Source organism: Mustelus asterias, chromosome 4 (genome assembly GCF_964213995.1).
Source record: "Mustelus asterias chromosome 4, sMusAst1.hap1.1, whole genome shotgun sequence".
Lineage (NCBI taxonomy): Eukaryota > Metazoa > Chordata > Chondrichthyes > Carcharhiniformes > Triakidae > Mustelus > Mustelus asterias.
Window position 1 is genome coordinate 13,833,334 of NC_135804.1, and position 12,594 is coordinate 13,845,927.

The following is a 12,594-nucleotide window of genomic DNA, read 5'->3' on the forward strand; positions in this document are numbered from 1 at the left end:
CCATGTTGTCGATCGCTAATGAGACTATTCAGTTCTAAATGTGTATAGATCCTATCTCTAAGAATCTTCTCCAACAATTTCCCTACCACGGACGTCAAGCTCACTGGCCTATAATTACCTGGGTTATCCTTGCTACCCTTCTTAAATAACGGGACCACATTTGCTATCCTCCAATCCTCTGGGACCTCACCTGTGTCCAATGAAGAAACAAAGATTTCTGTTAGAGGCCCAGCAATTTCATCTCTTGTCTCTCTCTCAGTAACCTAGAACAGATGCCATCTGGCCCTGGGGATTTGTCTACCTTAATGCTTCCTAAAACACCTCACACTTCCTCCCTTGTAATTGCGATTTGTTCTAACGGGTCTACACATCCCTCTGAGACACTACCAATCAACGTGTCCGTCTCCTTTGTGAATACTGATGCAAAGTATTCATTTAGGATCTCACCTACTTCCTTGGGCTCTAAGCATAATTCCCCTCCTTTGTTCTTGAGAGGTCCCACTCTTTCCCTGACAACCCTCTTGTTCCTAACGTATGTATAAAATGCCTTGGGATTCTCCTTAATCCTGTCTGCCAAGGACATTTCGTGACCCCTTTTTGCCCTTCTAACTCCCTATTTGAGTTCTTTTCTACTTTCTCTGTATTCCTCCAGTGCTTCATCTGTTTTTTGCTGCCCGGACCTTATGCATGCCTCTTTTTTCTTTTTGATTAGGCCCACAATTTCTCTGGTTATTCACGGCTCTCGAATCCTACCTTTCCTGTCCTTCCTCTTTACAGGCACATGCCTGTCCCGCACTCCTATCAACTGCAAGGAGAGGACGTGCAGACTCCGCACAGACAGTGACCCAATCCAGTGGCAGCTGTGCTAACCACTGTGCCACCGTGCCGCCCCAGGACATTTAATGAAGTCACTAGCGCACCGGGGCTATGGAGCAGTGGTTTCCGTGTGACCTGCAGCCTGTTGTGCTGCTTCAAGAAACCAACAGCGTAGCACAGATCTCATGCAATATACAAGCACCTTGAAAGCATTGTGTAAACCCATACAAAGTGCTCTCTCTATAACACTCGCTTTTCCCTGTAAATAGTCTCTGGTGTGACAATGTGGTGTTATTTATAAGTACTTTACAAAAAAAAATGAACCTCTTTCAGACGCTTTTCAGTGTAAGTCACTTTTTGTATGTCTCGCAGAAAAGAGTATTAAACATTTCATTTTTCTTGCTTTTATGGTTCGAGCCTCCCTTTTACTTTTGCCATGGTTACCAGCAGAGCAGAGTAGTTCCTCACAATAATGGACGATTACACTTTATGCTGATTTATGACACCGTTGAGAGACATTGGGAGTGTAAGTTTGAATTGGAGGGATCTATTCCTTTTTGGTCTTGTTTTATGTATGTTATCCTGGATTATCTTGTCTTGTTTTAAGAACAGCTGTCTTTAAAGATGTGGGACTGTAAATAACACTGATGGGTTTCTGTGGGTTTAAGCTTTTTGTTTTTATTACGTCACTTGAGTCGTTAAAAGCTGCAATTTGATATTCCTGGCCTGAAACTCTGAAGGCAGGAGAGAATAGGAAAGTGGGGAACACTTTATTTATTTATTAGTCACAAGTAAGGCTTACATTAACACTGCAATGAAGTTACTGTGAAAATCCCCGAATCACCACACTCCGGCGCCTGTTCGGGTACACCGAGGGAGAATTTAGCACGGCCAATGCAGCTAACCAGCATGTCTTTCGAACTGTGGGGGGAAGTCGGAGCACCCGGAGGAAACCCACGTAGGCACAGGGAGAACGTACAGACTCCGCACAGAGAGGGACCCAAGCCAGGAATCGAACCGAGGTCCCTGGCGCTTGAAGCAGCAGTGCTAATCACTGTGCCACCATGTCGCCCACTGGGGTGAAATAGGGGCTGGACACCTTAGTAACTGCGCTTGGGCAGCAGTGTGTGCGTACTGAGGTGGGGAAGGAGAGAAGAGGCTTTTGTGTTCCCTGGCGTCCCATTTTGTTGTACCTCTTGTATTCTTGGTCCTTCTGGGACGGGGAAGAAGGGTGTGGGCTTGGAACTTTTATGGGTGAGGGGGAGGGAGAGATGGGCAGACGTCGTTGGATGGAATGTGGATGAAAGAAAGCGGGGGAATGGGGGCCTGGACATTCAGGTAGCTTCCCAAAGCACGACTCCGTCCTCGCTCAGCTGCCCCCCCCTCCCCAACCCCCCCCACCTCCAGATCAGCTGCAGTGACAGATGTAACAGTGATTTGTTTGGGACCTGTCATTCTATAATAGCGGCCTGCGAACAAGGGTCAGCCTCCAAGTAGTCGGGTACACACAGCTACATTTCACTTCGACTGTATTATTAGTCATTCTGCTGTCAATTAACAAGCCTGGTCCCTATAAAGAGTAAATGTCACTATCGGGACCCCTTTTAATAGGTCAGCTCGCAGTGCAGCTATTAATAACAGGCTCGCTTTTGATGACAGTCTGGGAGCTGATGCAATCACACAGTGACATTGCCGCTGTAGAGATGCTTTTCCTTAGTGCGTGCTGTGGCGTCAATTTGAGATGTGTGTCCCTGGCGACAGACGCAACCAGTGCCCCGAACAGCAAACCTCACCAGCACGCAGTATTCAATCTGCCAGCCCTTCTGCACCTAGGCACAGGCATACCCGCACCTAGGACCATGAGAGTGCCACCGCAATGACTGCAGCTAGAGGTCCGCGTCTAATCCAGGAGGTCACTCGGTCCCCAGAACTCCTCGCTGCAGCACCAAAGCCCTTTGGCACATCCGTATCTTCCGACCCTTTTGGCCAACGGGCACCAAATTCACCATTGTTTCCAATGTACCAGCTCAGCCATTGGCCAACGGAGGAAAAAGAGTATTTGAGGACCAGGATCTCAAACCCGGGACGGGGCAGCAGGGATCACTGCGCTCCTGTACACTTTGGAGACTTGAATGATCCACAGTAGATACCTCACAGCACTGGAGAAATATCGCCAGCCGTGCCTCCACAAAATCCTCCAAATCAAGTGGCGGGAAAGACTTTGATTTGATTTGTTATTGTATTAGTATACAGTGAAATTATTTTCTGCACGCTACACAGACAAATTATACTGTTCATAAAGAAGGAAAGGATAGTGTTACAGTCATGGCTTGGGCGCAAAGAAAGATCAACTTAATCCGACGTAGGTCCATTCAAAAGTCTGATGGCAACAGGGAAGAAGCTGTTCTTGAGTCAGCCTCAGAGACCTCAGATACAGACAGTCCATCAGTAGCATCCTCTCCTGAGCCAACTTACCCAGCATCGAGACGCTAATCACTGAAAACCAGCTTCACTCAGAGCCACATTTCAATTGGATCATAGAATTCCTACAGTGCAGAAGGAGGCCATTCAGCCCATCAGGTCTGCACTGACTCTCCGACAGAGCATCTTACCCAGGTCCACCCACCCACCCAGCCCTGTAACCCGCACATATTTACCCTGCTCGTCCCCTTATCCTACACATCTTTGGACACTAAGGGGCAATTTAGCATGGCCAATCTACCTAATCCTGCACACCTTCGAACTGTGGGAGGAAACTGGAGCATCCAGAGGAAACCCACGCAGACATGGGGAGAACTCCACACAGGCAGTCACCCGAGGCTGGAATTGAACCTGGACCCGTGGCACCGGCTGACACCAGATTCCTAAGGCAACTGCTCCACCTGGAACTCAGTCCTGGTGGGACACTTGCAGGAGGACAACGGAAATACTTTGGGATGTCTTCAAAGTGTCCCTGAAGACGTCAAACATCTCTGAAAACGTCAAACTTCCCTGAAGAGTTCAAACATCCGCACTGACTCATGCAAGTCTCTGGCTTGTGACTCACCAAAATGGGAGAGATTCATTCGAAAAGGCAGCAAACACATGGAGAGATTTTGTCGAGGACATGGGAGTCAAAGTTGAGGTGTCGGAAAGAGTGCACAAACCTCCAAACATCTCATCTCCAATCCTTCCACCGCCATCTGCCCCCACATGTGGCAGGTCTGCAGATTGCACATTGGACTTCGCAGCCAATTCACAACTCACCAAAGTGCAGTGGGAGTGACACATCCTCAGTACCAAGAGAGGACCTAAGAAGGAGAATTCACTCAGTGGAACTGACAGACAGAGGGCACCAGCAGCTGAGTTCAGACTGAGTGGCGTACCGTGCCACTTAGCCAGCTCCTGGCTCTGGTCCAAACAATGGCAATCGGAACTTAAACTCCCCAAATTGACTACAACGGATGACTAGGAAGAATTATAAAACACAGTTCGAGGCCATTTGGTGGAATGTGTCTGTGTCAGATCTTTGAAGGAGCTATCCAATTAGTTCCACTCCCCTGCTATTTCTTCAAAGACCTGCGGATTCATCACTTCAAGTACATATCTGATTCCCTTTCAAATGTCATTGCTGAATCTGCTTCCACCACACTCTCAGGCAATCTGTTCCAGATTTTTTTAAATGATTTCTGGAATGTGGGCATCGCTGGCTGGGCCAGCATTTATTGCCCATTCAGAAGGTGGTGAACTGTCTTCTTGGAACGCCGCAGTCTCTCTGGTGTAGGCACACCCCACAGTGTGAGGGAGGGAGTTCCAGGTTTTCGACCCAGCGACACTGAAGGAACGGCGATATATTTCCAAGTCAGGGTGGCGAGTGACTTGGAGGGGAACCTCCAGGTGGTGGTGTTCTCAGATACCTGCTGCTCTTGCCCTTCTAGCAGGAAGTGGTTGTTTGGAAGGTGCTGCCTAAGGAGCTTTGGTGAGTTCCTGCAGTGCATCTTGTCGATGGTACCCACTGCTGCCACATTCTGCACTCTCTCCTTTCCTTCTCTATGAAAGGTATGCTTTGTCTGTGTAGCGCGCAAGAAATGATACTTTTCACTGTATACTAATACATGTGACAATAATAAATCAAATCAAATCACTGTTCATCAGTAGTGGAGGGAGTGAATGTTTGTGGAAGGGGTAACAATCAAGCAGGCTGTTTAGTCCTGGATCGTAACAATCACTGCATTAAAAAATCCCTCTGTCTCCCTCTTCAGTTCTTTTAGCTATTATTTTAAATCTGTGCCCCCGCACCCCCGCCTCCCCCCACCTCCATCCCCAGTTACCCATCTCTCAGTGCAAATAGTTTCTCCTCACTCCAAAAACCCTCATCATTCCAAACACTGGAGTGCCAACTCTGAGGAGTGCAATCCTAGCCCCTCAGGTCCCTCCAAGTAACTGAAATCTTTTCATTCCTGGTATCATTTTTCATAGAAACATAGAAACTAGAAGCAGGAGCAGGCCATTCGGCCCTTTGAGCCTGCTCTATTATTCATCTTGATCATGGAATTCAATATCCTGATTCCCCCCCCATCCTCCCATCTCCCTTGATCCCTTTAGCCCCAAGAGCTATACCTAGTTCCTTCTTGAAATCACAATCGCACAAAGCCTCTTCTGAATCCTCTTCAAATTGTCCAGAACTGGACACAATCATCCCGCTGAGGACCACCAGTTATTTACAAATACTTAGTTGGCCTGACTTATTTTTATATTCTACGTTCCGATTTGTCGGTGATCCCTTTATCCGAACGGATATGTACGCAAAATACTGAGGACCACTGGAAACCGGAAATAAAAACAAAAGAAAAAGCTGCCAATCCTCAGGCAGTATCCGTGTAGAGAAAATGGACTTTGACCTGAAACATGGGCTCTATTCCTCTCTCCACAGGTGCTACCTGGCCCGTCGAACCTTTCCAGTATTTGCTGCTTTTATCCTTTTTATCTGGAATTGGGGTGTTTCTGGGTTCCTCTTGCAGAGATTGGTTTGATTTTGATTTGATTTGATTTGATTTATTATTGTCACATGTGTTAGTATACAGTGAAAAGTATTGTTTCTTGCACGCTATACAGACAAAGCATACCGTTCATAGAGAAGGGAACGAGGGAGTGCAGAATGTAGTGTGACAGTCATAGCTAGGGTGTAGAGAAAGATCAATCACCAGCCTCCCATCCATTGACTCTGTCTACACTTCCCGCTGCCTCGGCAAAGCAGCCAGCATAATCAAGGACCCCACGCACCCCGGACATTCTCTCTTCCACCATCTTCCTTCGGGAAAAGATACAAAAGTCTGAGGTCACGTACCAATCGACTCAAGAACAGCTTCTTCCCTGCGGCTGTCAGACTTTTGAATGGACTTACCTTGCATTAAGTTGATCTTTCTCTACACCCTAGCTATGACTGCAACACTACATTCTGTACTCTCTTGTTTCCTTCTCTATGAACGGTATGTTTTGTCTGTATTGCGCGCAAGAAACGATACTTTTCATTGTATGTTAATACATGTGACAATAATAAATCAAATCAAATTAATGTGAGGTGAGTCCATTCAAAAGTCTGATGGCAGCAGGGAAAAAGCTGTTTTTGAGTCGGTTGGTACGTGACCTCAGACATTTGTATCTTTTTCCCGACGGAAGAAGGTGGAAGAGAGAATGTCCAGGGTGTGTGGGGTCCTTAATTATGCTGGCTGCTTTTCCAGGGCAGCGGGAAGTGTAGACAGAGTCAATGGATGGTTTTAGTGATGGATTGGGTTGCTTACTGGGAGAAACAAAGACATTCCCGGAGGGGATGGTAGGGGGGTGGTGAATGTTGGGGGGTCCCATTGTCTGCAGCTGGGGACACCCCCACAGGCTCTGGGTCCCATGGGATAAAACAGAGGCTGTAACAAAGAAGGAGAGCTCATCAGCTCCAGTGTGGCTCCGCAATGTCTGTGTAGCTTCAACACCCTTGGGATCATTAACGACTCGCTTCCCCTGACGATATATCAAATATCTAAAAAGTGCACAACAGAAAGAGGTGAGGGGAAGAGCTAAGACAACGGTCGTGGTTTATGTTCAGCGTTCAGTCTCTTTATTCACATCCATACTCCATCCTGCTGGGACCTCCCCTTCACCAAGTCGCTGAGGGAAATGAAACCAGGGAAAGATAGACTTGTCAGTTTAATGCCATCTGTGGGAACGTCAGTGGAATCTGCCAGCAGGAGGGTGGACTGAATATTTGAACAAGCATGCGCTGGTTAGCGAGAGTCAACATGGATTTGTGAAAGGTAGCTCATGCCTGACTAACAATCCCATCACAATTTTGAGGAGGTTACGAGGGCGGATAAAGGAGAGTCTATGGATGTTGCCAATCTGTATTTCCAGGAGACATTTGATATAAAGAACAAAGAACAGTACAGCACAGGAACAGGTCCTTCGGCCCAGCAAGTCTGTGCCGACACTGATACCTCTCTAATCATAGAAATCATAGAAACCCTACAGTACAGAAAGAGGCCATTCGGCCCATTGAGTTTGCACCGACCACAATCCCACCCAGGCCCTACCCCCATATCCCTACATATTTACCCACTAATCCCTCTAACCTACGCACCTCAGGACACTAAGGGGCAATTTTAGCATGGCCAATCAACCTAACCCGCACATCTTTGGACTGTGGGAGGAAACCAGAGCATCCGGAGGAAACCCACGCAGACACAAGGAGAATGTGCAAACTCCACACAGACAGTGACCCAAGCCGGGAATCGAACCCAGGTCCCTGGAGCTGTGAAGCAGCAATGCTAACCACTGTAATATTTTCTTGCCTCTACATGGTCCATATCCCTCTATTCCCTGCCTATTCATGTATCTATCCAGATGCCTCTTGAACGTTATAGAATCTGTTCCACCACCTCCTCCGGCAGCGCGTTCCAGGCATTCACCACCCTCTGTGTAAAAAACTTGCCCCCTTACATCTCTTTTAAACTTTCCCCCTCTCATTCTCAACCTATGCCCCTGAGTAATTGACCCTTCAATCCTGGGAAAAAGACTCTGACTGTCCACTCTATCCAAGCCTGTCATAATCTTGTAAACCTCTATCAGGTCCCCCCTCGTCCTCCAACGCTCCAATGAAAACAATCCAAGTTTGTTCAACCTTTCTTCGTAGTCCATATCCTCCAAACCAGGCAACATCCTGGTAAATCTCTTCTGCACCCTTTCCAATGCATCAACATCCACAGTAGTGTGGTGACCAGAATTGTACACAATACTCCAAATGTGGCCTAGTCAAAGTCTTATACAGCTGCGACATGATTTTCCAATTCCTATACTCAACACCCCGACCGACGAAGGCCAGCATGACCACCTTGTCCACCTGAGTTGTCACCTTCCGGCAACTGTGAATCTGCACGCCTAGATCCCTCTGTATGCTAATATTTCTAAGGGCTACACAAAAGCAACAGAATAGTAAAGTGCACAATATTGGAGATGACCTTTTGACATGGGTTGGTAATTGGTTGGGAGGGAGGAAAAGAGAGGAGAGATAAAGGGAACATGCTCTGATTAATAGGCTGTGACGAGTGGTGTTCGCAGGGGACCTGCACATTCAGATTCAGCTTTTAACCCTATGCATCCATGACTTGGGTGAAGGGTTGTGTATCTAAGTTTGCTGCTGACATTAAGTTGCGGGGACAAGGGGGGGGGGTGGGGGGGGGGGTAATTGATAGAATCATAGAAGCCCTACAAGTGCAGAAGGAGGCCCATCAAGCCTGCACCAACAATATTCCCACCCAGGTCCTATCCCCTTAACTCTACGTATTCACCCAGCTAATCCCCCTGACACTAAGGGGCAATTTAGCATGGCCAATCAACCTAACCCGCACATCTTTGGACTGTGGGAGGAAATCGGAGCACCCGGAGGAAACCCATGCAGACACGGGAAGAATGTGCAAACTCCACACAGACAGTGACCCGAGGCTGGAGTTGAACCTACGTCCCTGGCACTGTGAGGCAGCAGTGCTAACCACTGTATCGCCGTGCCACCCACAAGTTAAACTTTGTTGATGGGAGCAAAAGGTTACAAAGGGATGGAGTCAAATTAAGTGAGTGGTCAGGGCATTTACAGATGGAGTTCAGCGTGGAAAAGTGCATCTTTGAACCGAGAAGTGTTCTATCGGGGACCGTGAAGGGGCTCAGCAGAAATATGACTGTCCCACTACACAACACACAGTAGAAAGAAGTGCATTGGTGCAGAAGGCAACCCAAAAGGCTAATGGAATTTTGACCTTTATCTCAAGGGGATTGGAACCATGAGTGGAGGAAGTGATGATGCTTCAGTTGGACAGGGCCTTGTTCAGACACTGTGTGGAGTATCTTGTTCAGTTTAGACATCAGATCATAGCACGGATATATTGATATATCAAGGATTCATAAAAGAGTAAATTCAAAGCAGGGAAGGCGCAATCTTAAAATTGGAGTTGTGACATTTGGGAGTAAAATCCAAATATCACTTTTTACAGAGAGGGGGGTTTAAATCCAAGTTCTCTCCCTCAACAGCCTCTGGATTGATGGGGTCAGTTGGAATTTTCAAGACTGTTGGCTGATTTTTATTAGGCCGTAGGACTATCAACTGGGTGAAAGACACTCAATGGTCTGCCCGAAACCTGCTGGCCTCCTGGCAAAGGGTTGTCCTCTACCGAGTGCGGCGGACTGGCACATTCCAAAGTACACAACCATGTGCAGAGGAAGACGCTAAAGCTTGGGGCGGCCACCACAGAGACACAACGGAGAAGGAGGCCCATCAAGCCTGCACCAACAACATTCCCACCCGGGCCCTATCCCTTTACTCCACGTATTTACCCTGCTCGTCCCCCTGACACTAAGGGGCAATTTAGCATGGCCAATCAACCTAACCTGCACATCTTTGGACTGTGGGAGGAAACCGGAGCACCCAGAGGAAACCCACAGAGACAATGGGGAAGGACCATTCTCCATGGCCTTCCCACCATAATATACCCAATGGCTGAAACCGGTGGCAAACCCCTCGGGCTGTGACCACCAAGACTGTTTGGCATGAAAGGTGAATGAATGTACATTGTAAATATAATTTGCCCTGGCAAATGTAACGAGGCACCTCATAGAACCATAGTAAAGTTGCAGCATAGAAGGAGGCCATTTGGCCCATCTTGTCCATGCCAGCCCGAGGACATCCAGGTGTCCTTTCTTAGAGGCTATTGATCTGTACAGGAACCTGAACCGTCCTGGTGGATATTGCTGTGACAACTCACTTTCTGATCAGCCCCGTACCCACGGCACACGACCTGCACCTGTACCTCCATACGAGACCCCTGCCTCACCCTGACCGGAGGAGCAAGATGGCTGGCGGCACTCGAGATTTGTGAGGATTGTCAGATTGGGGATTCCCCCACCGGTTCAGCAGTGCTCTGCTGTAATGTTACCCGTCTTCTTCTGACAGGGAACAATAGAACGCCTCATTAGTGTTCCGTCTCCCTGGAGGTCCATTCCAGCTCCCCCTCCCCCCACCTGGGCAATGTAGGCCAAGCACACACCTCCCCCCCTCCAATGTACTGAGGCCAATTGTGCTGACATTCCAGCCTTGGCAGGGCAGACTTCAGTGCCAGTTGGCATACACGCTCAGACCCCTGAGTACACAGAGGAATGGGCACCTGTTTCACTGCACCGGTCCATGCCATCTCTACCTTTACCCATGCTGACTGAAGCCAATCATTGAACCTCCTGCTGCACTGAAACCAGGTGCAGCACACCACATTGCACCCATTGTCCTGGGCAGCGACTTCTCACCAGGCTGTTTTTGGTCAAGTGGGGAGACCTTCACCTGCTGCCACCTGGGCATGAGAATGTGCCACCTGACACTGACCTCCTCCACCAGGACTCCCAGACACTCATCGGGGGAGCAGAGTGCCCGCCCGACCTGCCCTCTTGCCTTCCATGGCCACCAGATGCTGAGGTCACTGCTGGATGACAGGTACAGTGGCACAGTGGTTAGCACTGCTGCCTCACAGCGCCCTCAGAGATCCGGGTTCGATTCCCGGTTTGGGTCGCTGTCTGTATGGAGTCTGCACGTTCTTCCTGTGTCTGCGTGGGTTTCCTCCAGCTGCTCCGGTTTCCTCCCGCAGTCCAAAAATGTGCAAGTTAGGTGGATTGGCCATGCTAAATTGCCCTTAATGTCAGGTGGACTAGGAAGGGTGAATGCATGGAGTTGTGAGGATAGGGTCTGGGTGGGAGTATGGGGGTCATTGCAGACTCGATGGGGCAAATGGCCTCCTTCTGCACCATAGGATTCTATGAAGTTACTACAATGGTAGTATACAGTGAAAAGTATTGTTTCTTGCGCGCTATACAGACTAGGCATTCCTTGCATAGAGAAGGAAAGGAGAGGGTGCAGAATGTAGTGTTACAGCCATAGCTAGGTTGTAGAGAAAGATCAACTTAATATGAGATAGGTCCATTTAAAAGTCTGATGGCAGCAGGGAAGAAGCTGTTCTTGAATCGGTTGGTACGTGCCCTCAGACTTTTGTATCTTTTTCCTGATGGAAGAAGGGGGAAGAGAATATGTCCAGGGTGCGTGGGCTCCTTGATTATGCTGGCTGCTTTTCCAAGGCAGTGGGAAGTATAAACAGAGTCAATGGATGGGAGGCTGATTTGCATGATGGACTGGGCTTCCTTCACAACCCTTTGTAGTTTCTTGCAGTTTTGGGCAGAGCAGGAGCCATACCAAGCTGTGATACAGTCAGAAAGAATGCTTTCTGTGGTGCATCTATAAAAGTTGGCGAGAGTCATAGCAGACAGGCCAAATTTCCTTAGCCTTCTGAGAAAGTAGAGGCATTGGTGAGCTTCCTTAACTGTAGCATCGGCCTGGAGGGCTCAGAACAGGTTGTTGCTGATTTGGACACCTGAAGCTCTCGACCATTTCCACTTCGTCCCTGTTGATGTAGACAGGGGATGTCCTCCACTACGCTTCCTGAAGTCAATGACTATATCCTTCATTTTGTTGACATTGAGGGAGAGATTATTGTCGCCGCACCAGATTCTCTATCTCATTCCTGTACTCTGTCTCGTCATCGTTTGAGATCCGACCCACTTCGGTGGTGTCATCAGCAAACTTGAAAATGGAGTTGGAGGGGAATTTGGCCGCACAGTCGTAGGTGTGTAAGGAGTATAGTAAAGGGCTGAGAAGTGAGTTTTAATCATAGAAATCATAGAAACCCTACAGTACAGAAAGAGGCCATTCGGCCCATCGAGTCTGCACCGACCACAATCCCACCCAAGCCCTACCCCCATATCCCTACACATTTTACCCACTAATCTACACATCCCAGGACACTAAAGGGCAATTTTAGCATGGCCAATCAACCTAACCTGCACATCTTTGGACTGTGGGAGGAAACCGGAGCACCCAGAGGAAACCCACGCAGACACGAGGACAATGTGCAAACTCCACACAGACAATGACCCAAGCCGGGAATCGAACCCAGGTCCCTGGAGCTGTGAAGCAGCAATGCTAACCACTGTGCTACCGTGCCGCCACGAGTGCCGCCAGCATTTAAATGAGTGTCTTAAAGGAGGAGAGGCAAGAAGGGGAGGAAATTCCAGAGTTTAGCCTGTGAGCTGGGGTGGGTATAGTGAGCGTGTGTGTGTAAGGGTAAGTGAGGGTGCTGTAATATGTGAAGCGTGAGTTGCAAGTTGCACGTGTTGGGCATCTGAAGTGATGGGAGGAAATGGCGGCAGTGTTTTGTGTGGTGC

The 12,594-nt window shown here is 48.4% G+C and overlaps 1 protein-coding gene across 2 annotated transcripts in view; it reads left to right on the plus strand.

The window, feature by feature from the left end:
• gse1b (Gse1 coiled-coil protein b) overlaps positions 1-12,594 on the plus strand; it is a 608,766-nt gene that overhangs the window by 151,041 nt on the left and 445,131 nt on the right. The window lies entirely within an intron of this gene.